A 14,022-nucleotide genomic window follows, 5' to 3' on the forward strand; every position below is an offset into this window, starting at 1 on the left:
GAGCATGTGCTACCTCAGGGGTCAGCAAACTTTTTCAGCAGGGGGCCAGTCCACTGTCCCTCAGACCTTGTGGGGGGCCGGACTATATTTTTTTTGGGGGGGTGAACGAATTCCTATGCCCCACAAATAACCCAGAGATGCATTTTAAATAAAAGGACACATTCTACTCATGTAAAAACACGCTGATTCCCAGACCAGCTGGATTTAGGTGGCGATTGGGCCATATCCGGCCCCCGGGCCTTAGTTTGCCAATCCGTGTGCTACCTCTTGCCCTCTCCTCATTCTAGGCCTGCAGTGCCCCCCACCCTCAGATCATGCAATGCAGCTGCTTTGTGGCACTGTGTGCGTGCTAAAGTGACTTAGGGGCAGCTTCTGTCAGTACAGGGTGGAAGGAACATCATCCCAGCTTTGGGGGGGAAAACAGTTTATGGAGATGCACCAAAGGGTCGAGGTTGGTACTAGGAGCAATTGAGGTCCCATCTTGCATGGATATAACCTTGTGCGTTCTTCTATGGGAGCAGTGCATGAAGAGCAGGGTGATTTTGCCTGGGAAAGGCCTCTTGCTGAGCAGCCAAGACCCCCACTTTGTTCTGCTTCCCTTGCTCTCTTCATTCCCTCCCACCAGGAACAAGAACATCTTTATCTTCGGGGGAAAGGAGCTCGCCAACGCCAAAGTCACTGGAGGCTGTTGAGATGACTCTCATTCATCACTCTACCTTGTAACAGCTCCAAGAGCCTTGTTGTCTCTAAGATCTATGTGTGTCTACTCCCATCTATCTACACGTGATATATGGGCATGTGTATTTATAGATACGTAAATACACACATAGGGACGCGGGTGGCGCTGTGGGTTAAACCACAGAGCCTAGGACTTGCTAATCAGAAGGTCGGTTCCCCGCAACGGGCTGAGCTCCCATTGCTTGGTCCCTGCTCCTGCCAACCTAGCAGTTCAAAAGCACGTCAAAGTGCAAGTAGATAAATAGGTATCACTCCGGCGGGAAGGTAAATGGCGTTTCTGTGCGCTGCTCTGGTTCACCAGAAGCGGCTTAGTCATGCTGGCCACATGACCTGGAAGCTGTACGCCGGCTCCCTTGGCCAATAAAGCGAGATGAGCACCGTAGCCCCAGAGTCGGCCACAACGGGACCTAATGGTCAGGGGTCCCTTTACCTTTAAATACACACATAACATATATGCACTTGATTACTTTTTTTCTAATTCAGCAACCTCAACCAAATACATGCCCAGAAGGACAATGGTGTATATCTATTGCGCATGGAATCAGACTCCAAAAGAGAGGGTAGCATTTCATAAAGCAGAGGAAAATACCCATCAACAGTGCAGCGTGAGTCCAAAGATGCAGAAAAGGACCTCATTGACCTCAATGTTTACACTCCTCCCATGTATCTGCGTGGGGTTGCCATATTTCAAAAAGTAAAAACCAGGACACCCTGAAAGTTGCTGAACTTTTTTCAGAAAACCTGAAAGTCGTTGAGCTGCACTTTTTTTTTTTTACAAAAACGTCAAAAAACAAACAAAGCCCCGCATTTCCTCCAGGCCTTGCTTCATTTAATGAACTTCTATCATGTCACCTTTTACAGCAGAACCTCAGTTTTTGAACAAAATCCATTCCAGAAGACCGCTCAACTTCTGAAACATTTGAAAACCAAAAATTGAAAGTGGAAGCCTCAAGTCAATAGGGAAACTCAAAACGGAAGCTGCGTCAGACATTCGGGTTCCGAAAAACTTTCAAAAACCAGAACATTTACTTCCAGGTTTTCAGCGTTTGGGAGCCGAAACGTTCAGAAACGGAGCCGTCTGAGAACCGAGGTTTGACTGTACTCAACATTTTAAAATAAAATAAAATAATTACCTCCCCCCTCTTGTGATTTCCAGCAACTTGCATTCAGAGACATACTGCCTGAGACAGTGGATTGGAAACAAAATTGGGAAACGGAGAGAATGTGAAATTGATGTCCATTTGGTCACACGACAGTTCCTGGACTTTAGAGTGAGGAAAAGGTTGACTGGCCCAAGGTCACCCAGTGAGCTTTATGGCTGAGTAGAGATTTGATCCCTGGACTCACATTCCAATGGTTTCACACTCTAGTCCAATGCTCTAACTATTGCACCATGGTGATACCCCTGGGTAAGAGACTGAAGCATGTTGAGGGATAACAAGGAGCCAAAGCACATCTTCATAATAAACTCAATGTGAGATTACTGGAAATCTCTAGATAACTTTTGTCCATAGATGACGGATGTAGTGCAATACAACTAATATGTAACTCTGGCCATAATGTCGATTTTGGTGTCTGGTTGAAAAAGGTTCCCCAGCAGCATCAGACTGGTACAGAAACTCTCCAACTGCACATAACAGTGGTAGCAAAGGAAATTCACCTTATGAAGGTCATCCATCATTTCCAGCACTCTTCCTATGATCACCTCAACCTGTGCCCCAGCTCTAATCTGAATTAAGAGCACTAGAGTGTGTACCCATTTAAGGAGAGACAGTGCCCCCCAGTGGTTAATACAGGAAGCCAACTCAGACAAAGCTGGCCAGGGATGGCCATTCCCCAAAGCACTACAGTACTCACTCAATGTTCCCTAAAAGCAGGGTTGCCACATTCTTTCCCATGTGTATTAATAAATGCTACATGCCCTCCTAGAAACTGTGCAATTCTTGCTTGCAGGAAACAATGTCAGGCATGGGTGGCAGGTTGGGGGGGGCTTGTGGGGGAAGCTGGGGCATATAAGGCCCACTGGCTGGAGGTTCCCAATCCCTGCTTCAAGAGGACCTCCATGCCCTTGAAACCTTTGAGAACTGATGATTTCTGGTGTCATGGAGTGGCTTGAATGCAAAGGGAACTCCCCCCCCCCAAGCAAAGAAGGTTCAGAGCCAGGGGGTTGGTAGTAGTAGGACAATGAATGGTCAGAGGGAGAAGAAGGAACAGAGTGGGGAGGGGAGGTGTCAGAAGCTGAAGAGGCAACAGGGTTTAGTGAGCAGGAAGAGTCTGTGGCAGAGAGCAGTCCAGAATTGGAGGCTAGAGAGGAGGGGGGCCCAGGAGACAGAGATGAGGCAGGCTGCTGAAGAAGCCAGGGAGACACCCCATCCTGCTGTGACCAGCTTCCCTCTTCCCTGGCCTCCCAGAACCAGGAGAGGTATGAAGAGGGTGGAACAAAGACAGACAAAGCAAGGAAGTCTCAGATTGCTTGGGGACAACCCAGGGAAGGAGGAAATTTAGAGGACTATGGGAAGGCAGGGACCTTCGGTCCTTGCAACTGCCTCACTGCGGCAAAATCTACTGGGAAGAGTTGCTGTGCTCACTAGGCCTGAGCTGCTTTGTTTCTTTGAATCAAGAGTTAAGTTCATTGACACCTTCTGAGTTATTGCTGGCCTGCTCCTGACTCCCGCCTTGGAAAGTAGCTGGAAATCACAACTAGGGAGATTGCTGTTGCACTTGGTTCCTACTTGTGACTTCCTGTAGGCATATAGCTGGCTGCTGTGAGGATGTTGGACTGAATGGGCCTTTGACCCATTCGAAGCCAGGCTTTTCTTACATTATTGAGGAGCATTCCTAGTTCATATATAGTTTCAGTGATCCGCAGCAGGAACAAAGTTTTCATGCTCATAATACTCAAACTCAGAGTCACCTGAGAGCGTCGTTTGGTAGCAGGTTTAGGATAGACAAATCTGAGTCAAGTCAACACTCAACAGATGAAGTTTGCCACATCTGCACCTGTTGAATGTTGGCTTGTTTAGCAGCTAAAAGGAGGAAACTGGAATATGCAGGAGCCCAGCCAAAATAAAAGGTGACCACTTTCTGATAAATGTAGAGCTAGCATTGGCTAGGCTGTTCAAAGACAGGAATACTACAGTGGTACCTCAGGTTACAGACGCTTCAGGTTACATACGCTTCAGGTTACAGACTCCGCTAACCCAGAAATAGTACCTCGGGTTAAGAACTTTGCTTCAGGATGAGAACAGAAATTGTGCTCCGGCGGTGCGGTGGCAGTGGGAGGCCCCATTAGCTAAAGTGGTACTTCAGGTTAAGAACAGTTTCAGGTTAAGAACGGACCTCTGGAACAAATTAAGTTCCAGGTAACCCGAGGTACCACTGTATAGGCAAAGTATATGAAAAACTCAATCGATGGGAGTTTTTTAGCCTGCCTTGCAGCTATCAAAAAACTCCTGGCAGGTACCCAGGCAGAAATTTTGTGTGAAATTGTGTGTGAGAGACCGATAAGTACGCTTCATAGTATAGTTTCAGGTCTGGCAGGGCAAAACCGCCTCTTTCCTTAGCATCTGTTAATAGCTTAAATTGTATTCTTGGCTTTTTGCCCTGCCAGATATATCTTGAAATCATTCTTTGCCACTCTTTGAACACGCTTGTTCCCCTGATTATGGGAATCATTTGAAACAAGAATAACATCTTTGGTAGCACACACATTTTGATCGTTGATATTCTGCCCCAAAAAGAAAGTTTCAATCTGCTCCACGTTTCTAAATCTTTCTTAATAAAGATTGAATGAGTGGAGAATGAAACTTATGGACTATGCAGAACTGGATAAAATGACTGGGAAAATTAGATATCAGAAAGATCACAAATTCATCGAGGACTGGGGAAAGTTTACGGATTATCTGAAAACTATATGTGACGAACAGATAACGCTAGTGGCTTTTAAGGAGGCTTTGTGAAAAAACAAGGTATATTGTAAAAAAGAAATAGATATGGAAGGTTAATGTTAAATTGGCAATACTATAAAGAAAATGCGGGAAAATAAGAAAAATGGATGATTGAGGGAGGTGCCGATGGAAGTTCAAAAAACAGCAAACATGTAATTATGGTGGTACGAATTATTTGTAAAAGAAAAACTTAATAAAAACTTATAAACCTAAAAAAAAAAAGAGAGACCGATAAGTACATGGGGAGGGGATGGAGGCTGGGGAACCCCTGTGGAAGAAGGCCCCCGACGTGTCTTAGATTGTTTATGTATATAATTTAGCTCAATTAAACTAATTATGGCATGCTCATTTCCTTCAGTTTTTCAGCCAGTTGCCAAATTCTGGTCTCCAGATCTGGCTACCTCTGATTGCAGTGCACAATCCCTCATTGTGGAAAGAGCTCCGATGTTCCAGGGACGGTGCCAGAGGGCTCGCAACGCAGATGAACACCTGTGTTGTCTGTAAACATCGTCTGGCAGCGTCGGGAGGAGGATAGGCTCACAGACAAGTGAAGGGAGCATCTCACGCCCCACATCCATCGGAGATGCATCTCAGTCAATAAGTCCTTCAGTTATTCCCCCACCCTTTTTAATGGTTGCTTGGAGAGGGGAAGGTTCATAGCTCAGGGGTAGAACAGCTGCTTTGTATGCATAAGGTCCCAGGTCCAGCCTCCAGTGGCATCTCCAAATAGGGCCAGGAGAGACTCCCTGTCTGAAACCCTGGAAAGCTGCTGCCAGTTTGTGCAGACAGCACTGAACTAGTTGGGCCAGTGGTCTGATTCAATAGGAGGCAGCTTTCCTCTTTAATTCAGCTCTATTTTTTTAGACTAGCATCTTAATTTATTTTTAGATGAAGGGCAGTAGCTCAGTGGTATAGCACCTGCTTTGTATGCATAAGATCCCAGGTTTAATCCCCAGTATCTCAAAGTAGGGCTAGGAGAGACTCGCTGCCTGAAGCCCTGGAGATCTGCTGCCAGTTAGTGTTGGCAATACTGAGCTAGATGGATCATTGATCAGACTCGGTATAAGGCAAGTGTTCCTGTATTCCTAGGAGGAAGATATTTCTCTTGGGGAAAGGTTGTAACTTAGGTTCCATCTGCACGATAGTTTTAAAGCAGTTTCATACCACATCAAACAGTCACGGTCTCCTCCAAAGAATCCTGGGAACAGTAGCTTCTCCTCCTTTTTATTTCCCCCCCCCCCCCAATTTTATTAAAGTAAATCAAACAAATCAATGCAACAAAACCATCTGCTTTCTCTACACCATGCACTAAACTGGCAACCCTCTGGATGTTTTGAGCTACAACTCCCAGAACCCACCCCCCACCAGCCCAAAAACTATAGCCCAAAACATCTGGAGTGTTGAGCTTGGCAAAGGCTGTCTTAGAATACAACCTCTCCAACCATCTTCTGTGATTGCACAGATCAGCAAGCACCCCTTATCTTCTGCAGAACACAATGTGAACAACAGCCTTCTAGGGCTGGGCCCTGCCTCGCACTAAGGTTGCAGTCCATACACACTGGATTGGCCTGTATTTTTCCGCTATCCTTGTGTATGGGCCTGGTTATGCCAAATTTATAGGGCGTGGGTAATTCTCTTTTGCTTCAATATTAAAAAGGCCTGGCCATTTCATGCCCTGTGGAATGTATTTTATATTTTCCTTTCCTTTCCACCCCAGTCACGAAGCAAATTCTCACATACCCTGCTGAGGGAGGTATTTGGGAGAGCTGAGCTCCGCAAACAGGGCAAGGTGCAGAGAGGAGTCAGTTCCTTTCATCTTATTTTCTTTTCCTTGAGTCTCCTGCAAATCGGCGCAAGAAGGAAGGGAAAGCAGATGGTGTTTATTACGGCAGACCGAGTGCGAGGAAAGAAAAGCGGGGAGACGGGGGGAAAGAGCATAGCCCGTCCTATTGTGCTCTAAATTAGTTGCAGGCCGATGGCTGGGCTGTGACAAATTCCATATGCTGCCGGGGCGCATTGTTGTGGGAGAAAGGGTGACAATTTATCGCCAGCCAAGAGGGACAAAGGACTTTTCAGAGTCGAATGCCACTTTCATGGGATTATGTGTGTGTTGTGTGTACGTGCGTGTATTATTCGTGTGTGTTTGCATGTACGTAAGAGATATTTGTGAGCTGAGTGGTTTTGGAGTGGTTTTCACAAAGGCCCATAATGGCCAACAGACTTCCATGAGAAACAGCTTCCCCACCATTATAGAGCTCCCCAGTCCGGTCATGTTTTGCGTCAGGAGAGGGCGATGTGAGTCCCCTGCTAGGTGTAAGTAGGGTGGACCTGAAGCGCCACAGGTCAGCCTCATGCCCTTATTGAGTGGCCCTAGATTGTAGGCCAAAATGGGGCAGCCATGTTTGTGGTCCGCACATCTTCCTGAAGTGCATCGTTAAACTGGAATTCCAGACCTTCCAAGTGTCCCTATTTTCAAGGGACAGTCCTGGATTTACAGAAGTCACCCCAGTTTCTGATTTGATCTCGGGTTGGGGGGCGGGGAAAGGATAGCGGGATCTAAGAAATTTGCTACAGGGACGTATGGATCTGAAATTCCAATACCATGCTGAAACGCTGTACAGTGGTACCTCAGGTTACATACGCTTCAGGTTACATACGCTTCAGGTAAAGACTCTGCTAACCCAGAAATAGTGCTTCAGGTTAAGAACTTTGCTTCAGGATGAGAACAGAAATTGCGCAGCGGCAGTGCGGGGGCAGCTGGAGGCCCCTTTAGCTAAAGTGGTGCTTCAGGTTAAGAACAGTTTCAGGTTAAGTACGGACCTCCGGAACGAATTAAGTACTTAACCTGAGGTACCACTGTACTGGGGGAAAGGCCCCTTGGGAATTTGGGACTCTGCATGAAAAAGTGTGGAGCAGCAGTGGCTTCAAGTTTTTCCTGACAATCCCGGCATTTTCAGGGCAGATGGAGGGTATGATATGGATGTCAGAAGGTAGATAGCTTGGAAGCTACTGTGTTAGGCTTGGTGCCTCCCCCTCCCTGATGGGGCTGCTGATGGTAGGGACCATTTTGTGCTCCTGTTTTTGTTTTTCTCTCTTTCAGATGCAGCAGCCATTCTGTATTCTGCCACTTCCCGCACAGCAGCCATTTTGTGACTGGCGCCCACGCCACCCTCTCAGAATCCATGATGTGTCCAGTGGCCCCAAGCTTGAACCTGGACCGAGGCCTTAATAAGATGTATCTTCAAAGGTTTTCCATCTTTTTATCATGTCACAAGTTCTGGTCCAAGAATACAGCTGAGGTGGTAGCCTTGGGCCCCTCAAATATGACGACAGGCTTCCTTCCTGTATTTTCTGAGCTCTTACCCAAGGATAGGGGTCAGTTTTTAAGCCCGAAAGCTGTATGCCGGCTCCCTCAGTCAGTAAAGTGAGATGAGCACCGCAACCCCAGAGTCGTCCACAACTGGACCTAACGGTCAGGGGTCCCCTTACCTTTTAAAATCAGAAATATATAGCAAAATGTGCGAGAGGAATTCTACCAAAGTTCCTCAGGAGGAATGAAGCCACAGAAACACACATCCCATCATATATCCTGGTCCTGCAAAGTCTCAGGCGTGATGATCAATTTGTTACTTTCATTTGATTGAAAATAGTTAATACATTAAAATACTTGTTTCTTTAAAATGTTTAGAAAGCTCATATGGAGACTCTGGCTTCTTCACATTGATACACCTCATTCAGTTGTACAGTAGGCCAGAAAATCCTTCTTTTACATCCTTCGCCAATCTGGAATCTTCTGTTTTGGACTATAAAGAACTCCTATCGGTTCTGACCATTGTCTGTCTGTCTGGGAGAGATGCGGTTCAAAACATGTGGAGGGCATCTGGCACATATTTTTGGTCCTGATGCGCTGCAATGGCCTTCCATGAGAGAGCTATGCCTGGGTCCCTTCCTATTTTTACACAGACCCTGTAGACGTGGATATTTCAGTCTGTTTTTAATTGATGCTTGCTGTTTGTACAGTTATTGCTTTATTTTCTTTTCAACTTGGAATGTTGTTTTAATACTGTCGTTTTAGATACTTGCAATAAAAACACACGAACACATAGAGAGTTTCAGGTTTTACATTGCAAATTGCCTTGAGAATGATTTGACCTTTAAAAGCTGTATAAAAGTACAGTGGTACCTCAGGTTACAGACGCTTCAGGTTAGACGCTTCAGGTTACAGACTCTGCTAACCCAGAAATAGTACCTCGGGTTAAGAACTTTGCTTCAGGATGAGAACAGAAATCGTGCTCCAGCAGCGCGGCGGCAGCAGGAGGCCCCATTAGCTAAAGTGGTACCTCAGGTTAAGAACAGTTTCAGGTTAAGAATGGACCTCTGGAACGAATTAAGTTCTTTACCCAAGGTACCACTGTATTTTAAATAAACATGGCAAACTTCTGTTAGAAAATGACTGCCGGTGTACTACATGATGCTATCGTGTTTGTGTGTTTGTGTGTGCCATTTATATACAGTGGTACCTCGGGTTAAGGACTTAATTCATTCTGGAGGTCCGTTCTTAACCTGAAACTGTCCTTAACCTGAGGTACCACTTTAGCTAATGGGGCCTCCTGCTGCCGCTGTGCCGCCGGAGCACAATTTCTGTTCTCATCCTGAAGCAAAGTTCTTAACCCGAGGTACTATTTCTGGGTTAGCGGAGTCTGTAACCTGAAGCGTCTGTAACCTGAGGTACCACTGTAGTTGTGCATTTGGGGCAAAAATGCACCCCCCCCCATAATTTAGCTCTTAAGAAAACTGCAAAGGGAAGCAAGGGATTAACAGCAGAAGAAGAACAACAGCAGGAACAATTCACCTTTGAAAAAGCACCCCAGAATTGCCTCAAAAAGCAGGCAAGGATAATAATTGGCCAATGACAGAGACCAGAAGGTAGAGATTGCCACTGGCAAGGACAAGATAAGAGCCTGCTGGATCAGGCCAATCGCCCACTTAGTCTTGACATCCTGTCCTCACAGTGGCCAACAAGATGCCTGTGAGAAACCTTCAAGAAGAACCCAAGCACAAGAGCACTCTCCCTTCCTGTGGCTTGTTATTCAGAAGCATCGCTGCCTCCAAAATTAAACAGGGACCATCAGAGCATATACAAAGTACATGTATAATAAGGCAAGGCAAGGTGACGGGTGGGTTGCAAAATGACTCCATTCCTTCCAGCCACACTACATCAGAGACATGTAGGAACCACGCTTGGGTTCTGCTTCAGGGCTTTGTCTGGAGCTCTCATTCTACTCAAAGCAACATTTTGCCAATGTTATCTGCACAATTTGCTGTTATACACAGGTGCGTCTCCCAGAGATGCATGTTGTTGCATAGATAAGTATCTCTTCCAGATTTTTATCTTCAGTCTCCTAATTGGGCTGGGAAGAACCTCACAACTTGCATGTGGGTAGTTGTGGTCTCACATCCAAAAGGCCTAGCCAACCAGGGAACAGCACATCCTTTGTGGGTGGATTGGGATGAACAATACACGTCCAGCGGTTGGCCACAACCATCTACTCTCCCTCGCACTGGAAGCTAAGCAGATTTCAGATTATCTGTTTTGCATCCGACATCAGCCACAAAGGTGGCTCTTTTGCAAATCGTCTTGTGAAAACAGCCGGTGTGTGTGTGTGTGTTTAGAAAGCCAAACCCACCTTTGTGTGAATGCTCAGGCAGGAGAAGCAAATTGTTAACTCAGGAGTCAATGAAGGTTATGGTAAAGCAGATCCAGCGGCAATGCTCCCCGAATGCATAAAGTACACTCCTTAGGATTACATTTTAAAGGTGTCCTTAGCACCCTAAAATAAAAGGATTTCCACGGTGGCTCACCATAACAAAAAAAATGCCCATTCTTGAATACTGCTAAAAAAGCAGTCATTTTAAGAGTTTGTGACAGTACCTTTATTAACACCTCCCAAAAACTTGTCTGCTGGATTGGGCCAATGGGTCACCTAGTCCAGCATCCTATTCTCACAGTGGTCAAGCAGATGCCTTTGAGAAACCCTCAATCAGGACCTGAGTCTAACAGCACTCTTCCCTCCTGCAGTTTCCAGACACTGGCATTCAAAAGCATACTGCCTCTGACACGGTGGTAGAACGATATACCCATCAGGGTGAGTAGCCACTGGTATTCTCATCCCCTTTGAATTTGCTTAATCCTCTTTTAAAGCTTATAGTCTAACCAGAGTGTTGGACTTCTGACCTGGGAGACCAGAGTTCAAATCTCCACTCAGCGATGAACTGGGTGACCTTGGGCCAGTCACCCTCTCTCAGCCTGTTCAACCTCATAGGGTTATTGCAAAGATGAAATGGGGAGGAGCAGAACCATGTACACCACCATGAGCTCCTTGGAAAAAAATATGGTATATAAATGTAATAAATAAAATTGTAAACACAAGACAATTTCTCTCCCTTTCTCCGCTCTCTTGTACCTATGCTGCCCTTTCCAAGAAGTTGCTGCTTTCAGATCCTGTTTGTGAGGTTCCAGAAACACAGTTAGACACATAAAAAAAACACACCAGAAAGCTGGAATATAGATGGAAGTTTGGGGCCTGATGATTAGACTAGATAAAGCCAGCAGGATAGTTTCTTAATCATCTTTGTTAGTTAGCCTCTTAGTGTCCCACGTTTCCGAAGAACTTAGTTGCTGTTTTTTAAATGCAGTTTTGTAGCATACAGTAGTGGTAAACCACATGCTTTGCAGATAAAAAGCAGTCTATGAGCCATGACAGCTACATTGTACCTCCACTGCTGGAAAGGAATACACCACTGAATACGAGTTACCAGGGAAACACAAGTGGGGCAAGTTCTGCTTTTGCGCTCAGGTACTGCTTGCAGGCTTCCCAAAAGAGGAATAATAATAATAATAATTTATTATTTATACCCCACCCATCTGGCTGGGTTTCCTCAGCCAATCTGGGCGGCTTCCAAGAAAACACTAAAATGCAATAACATATTAAACATTAAAAGCTTCCCTAAACAGGGCTGCCTTCAGATGTTTTCTAAAAGTTTGGTAGTTATTTTTCTCTTTGACATCTGGTAGGAGGGTGTTCCACAGGGTGGGTGCCACTACCGAGAAGGCCCTCTGCCTGGTTCCCTGTAACTTGGCTTCTCACAGAGAGGGAACCGCCAGAAGGCCCTCAGAGCTGGACCTCAGTGTCCAGGCAGAACGATGGAGGTGGAGATGCTCCTTCAGGTATACTGGACCGAGGCCATTTAGGGCTTTAAAGGTCAGCACCAACACTTTGAATTGTGCTCGGAAATGTACTGGGAGCCAGTGTAGGTATTTCAAGACTGGTGTTATATGGTCTCGGCGGCCGCTCCCAGTCAACAGTCTAGCTGATGCATTCTGGATTAGTTGTAGTTTCCAGGTCACCTTCAAAGGTAGCCCCACATAGAGCGCATTGCAGTAGTCCAAGCAAGAGATAACGAGAGCATGCACCACTCTGGTGAGACAGTCCGCGGGCAGATAGGGTCTCAGCCTGCATACCAGATGGAGCTGATAAACAGCTGCCCTGGACACAGAATTGACCTGCGCCTCCATGGACAGATGTGAGTCCAGAATGACTCCCAGGCTGCGCACCTGGGTCTTCAGGGGCACAGTTACCCCATTCAGGACCAGGGAGTCCTCCACACCTGTCGTGTCTCCTGTCCCCCCAAAACAGTACTTCTGTCTTGTCAGGATTCAACCTCAATCTGTTAGCCACATCTGGTTGGCCACTTTGAGAAAAGGATGCTAGACTAGTTAAGCCTTTGACCTGATCCAGTGGGGCTCTTGCTTTCAATGCCCAACATGTCCACCCATGAGATTTTAGGAGAGACTGCAGCATCTGGAACATCAGACCAGGTGTGGGGGACCTTTCAGATGATGTTGCTGAATGACATCTCCCACCAGCCCAAGAAAGCATGGTCAATGTCCACGGATGATGCAATTTGTAATTCAACAACATCAGGAGAGCTGAAGGTCCCCCACACCTGCCCCTGAGGGAAGCCACAGCAACCAGAGCAGGGTAGATGGGCCACAGCCTGACTATAAATGAAATCTGCTACATACATCCCAGCCAGCAGAGAAATGTGTGTTTTTCAGAAAAGACCTGCAAGTGATTAAGTTGTCTGAAATCAGCTGAAGAACTGCAAAAGGGCAGATGGAACCAAACATGGTTACAAGACTGTTCTGAGAGACTGGAATCTATCACCAAGGCTTCCAAATAAAAGGTTTCTGGGTGGCTTTGGCAGAACCCAGGCAGCTGCCTCTCAAAGCTCAATTGCAGCCGGGTTTGTTCCATTCCCCAGGCACAGCACAGTCATATATACGTCAGCAATATTTGTTCCCAAGGGTCCGCTCAAGCTGTGAGACTGCAGAGCCTGAAGATTTCCATAAACTGGGGTGTCTTCACTCTTGGCAGCTTGCATTCCAGCCCATGTTAGGAGACCCACTTCCACCTCTCTCCTCCTGGCCTTCCTATGCCCATTCATAAATCTTCCAGCCCAAGGAGACCCTAAGTCTGGGACATCAACTGCCACCCCAAAAGGGATGCATAGACAGGTTAAAGGACAATCATTTGGGCCATGGACCAGGGAGTTAGCAAAGTCAATCTAGTCTACAGTATGAGTCCAGCTGATTTTGCAGAGAACAAGGAAGTGAGCTGAGAACACAGGAAGTTACCCAATGCAGTCAGACTATTGGTCCATTTAGTTCAGTACTGTCTCCACTGACTGGCAGCAGCTTTCCAGTATTTCAGGCAAGGTACATTTCCCCAGCCCTACCTGCAGAATGAACCGGAGACTTTCTGCATGCAAAGGAGACACTCTGCCAAGAGAATGAGGTCATTTCTCTAAAAATAAAGATCTGAGGTCTCATGATTGTTACAAAACAGCTGACTTAAACAGTAAGGTGCTTTATACCCAAGTGAGATCACTGGTTCACCTAGCACAGGGGTCAGCAACCTTTTTCAGCTGTGGGCCGGTCCACCGTCCCTCAAACCTTGTGGGGGGTCAGACTATATTTTGGAAGAAAAAATATGAACGAATTCCTATGCCCCATAAATGAACCAGAGATGCATTTTAAATAAAAGCACACATTCTACTCGTGTAAAAACACCAGGCAGGCTCCACAAATAACCCAGAGATGCATTTTAAATAAAAGGACACATTCTACTCATGTAAAAACACACTGATTCCCGGACCATCCGTGGGCCGGATTGAGAAGGCCTTAGGTTGCCTACCCCTGACCTAGCACAACAGTGCCCAAACTCCTTTTTCAGGCAGGAGGCAGTCTCAGCTCTATCAGGGGATTCTTCACATT

This window comes from Podarcis raffonei, chromosome 16 (genome assembly GCF_027172205.1).
Source record: "Podarcis raffonei isolate rPodRaf1 chromosome 16, rPodRaf1.pri, whole genome shotgun sequence".
Classification (NCBI taxonomy): Eukaryota; Metazoa; Chordata; class Lepidosauria; order Squamata; family Lacertidae; genus Podarcis; species Podarcis raffonei.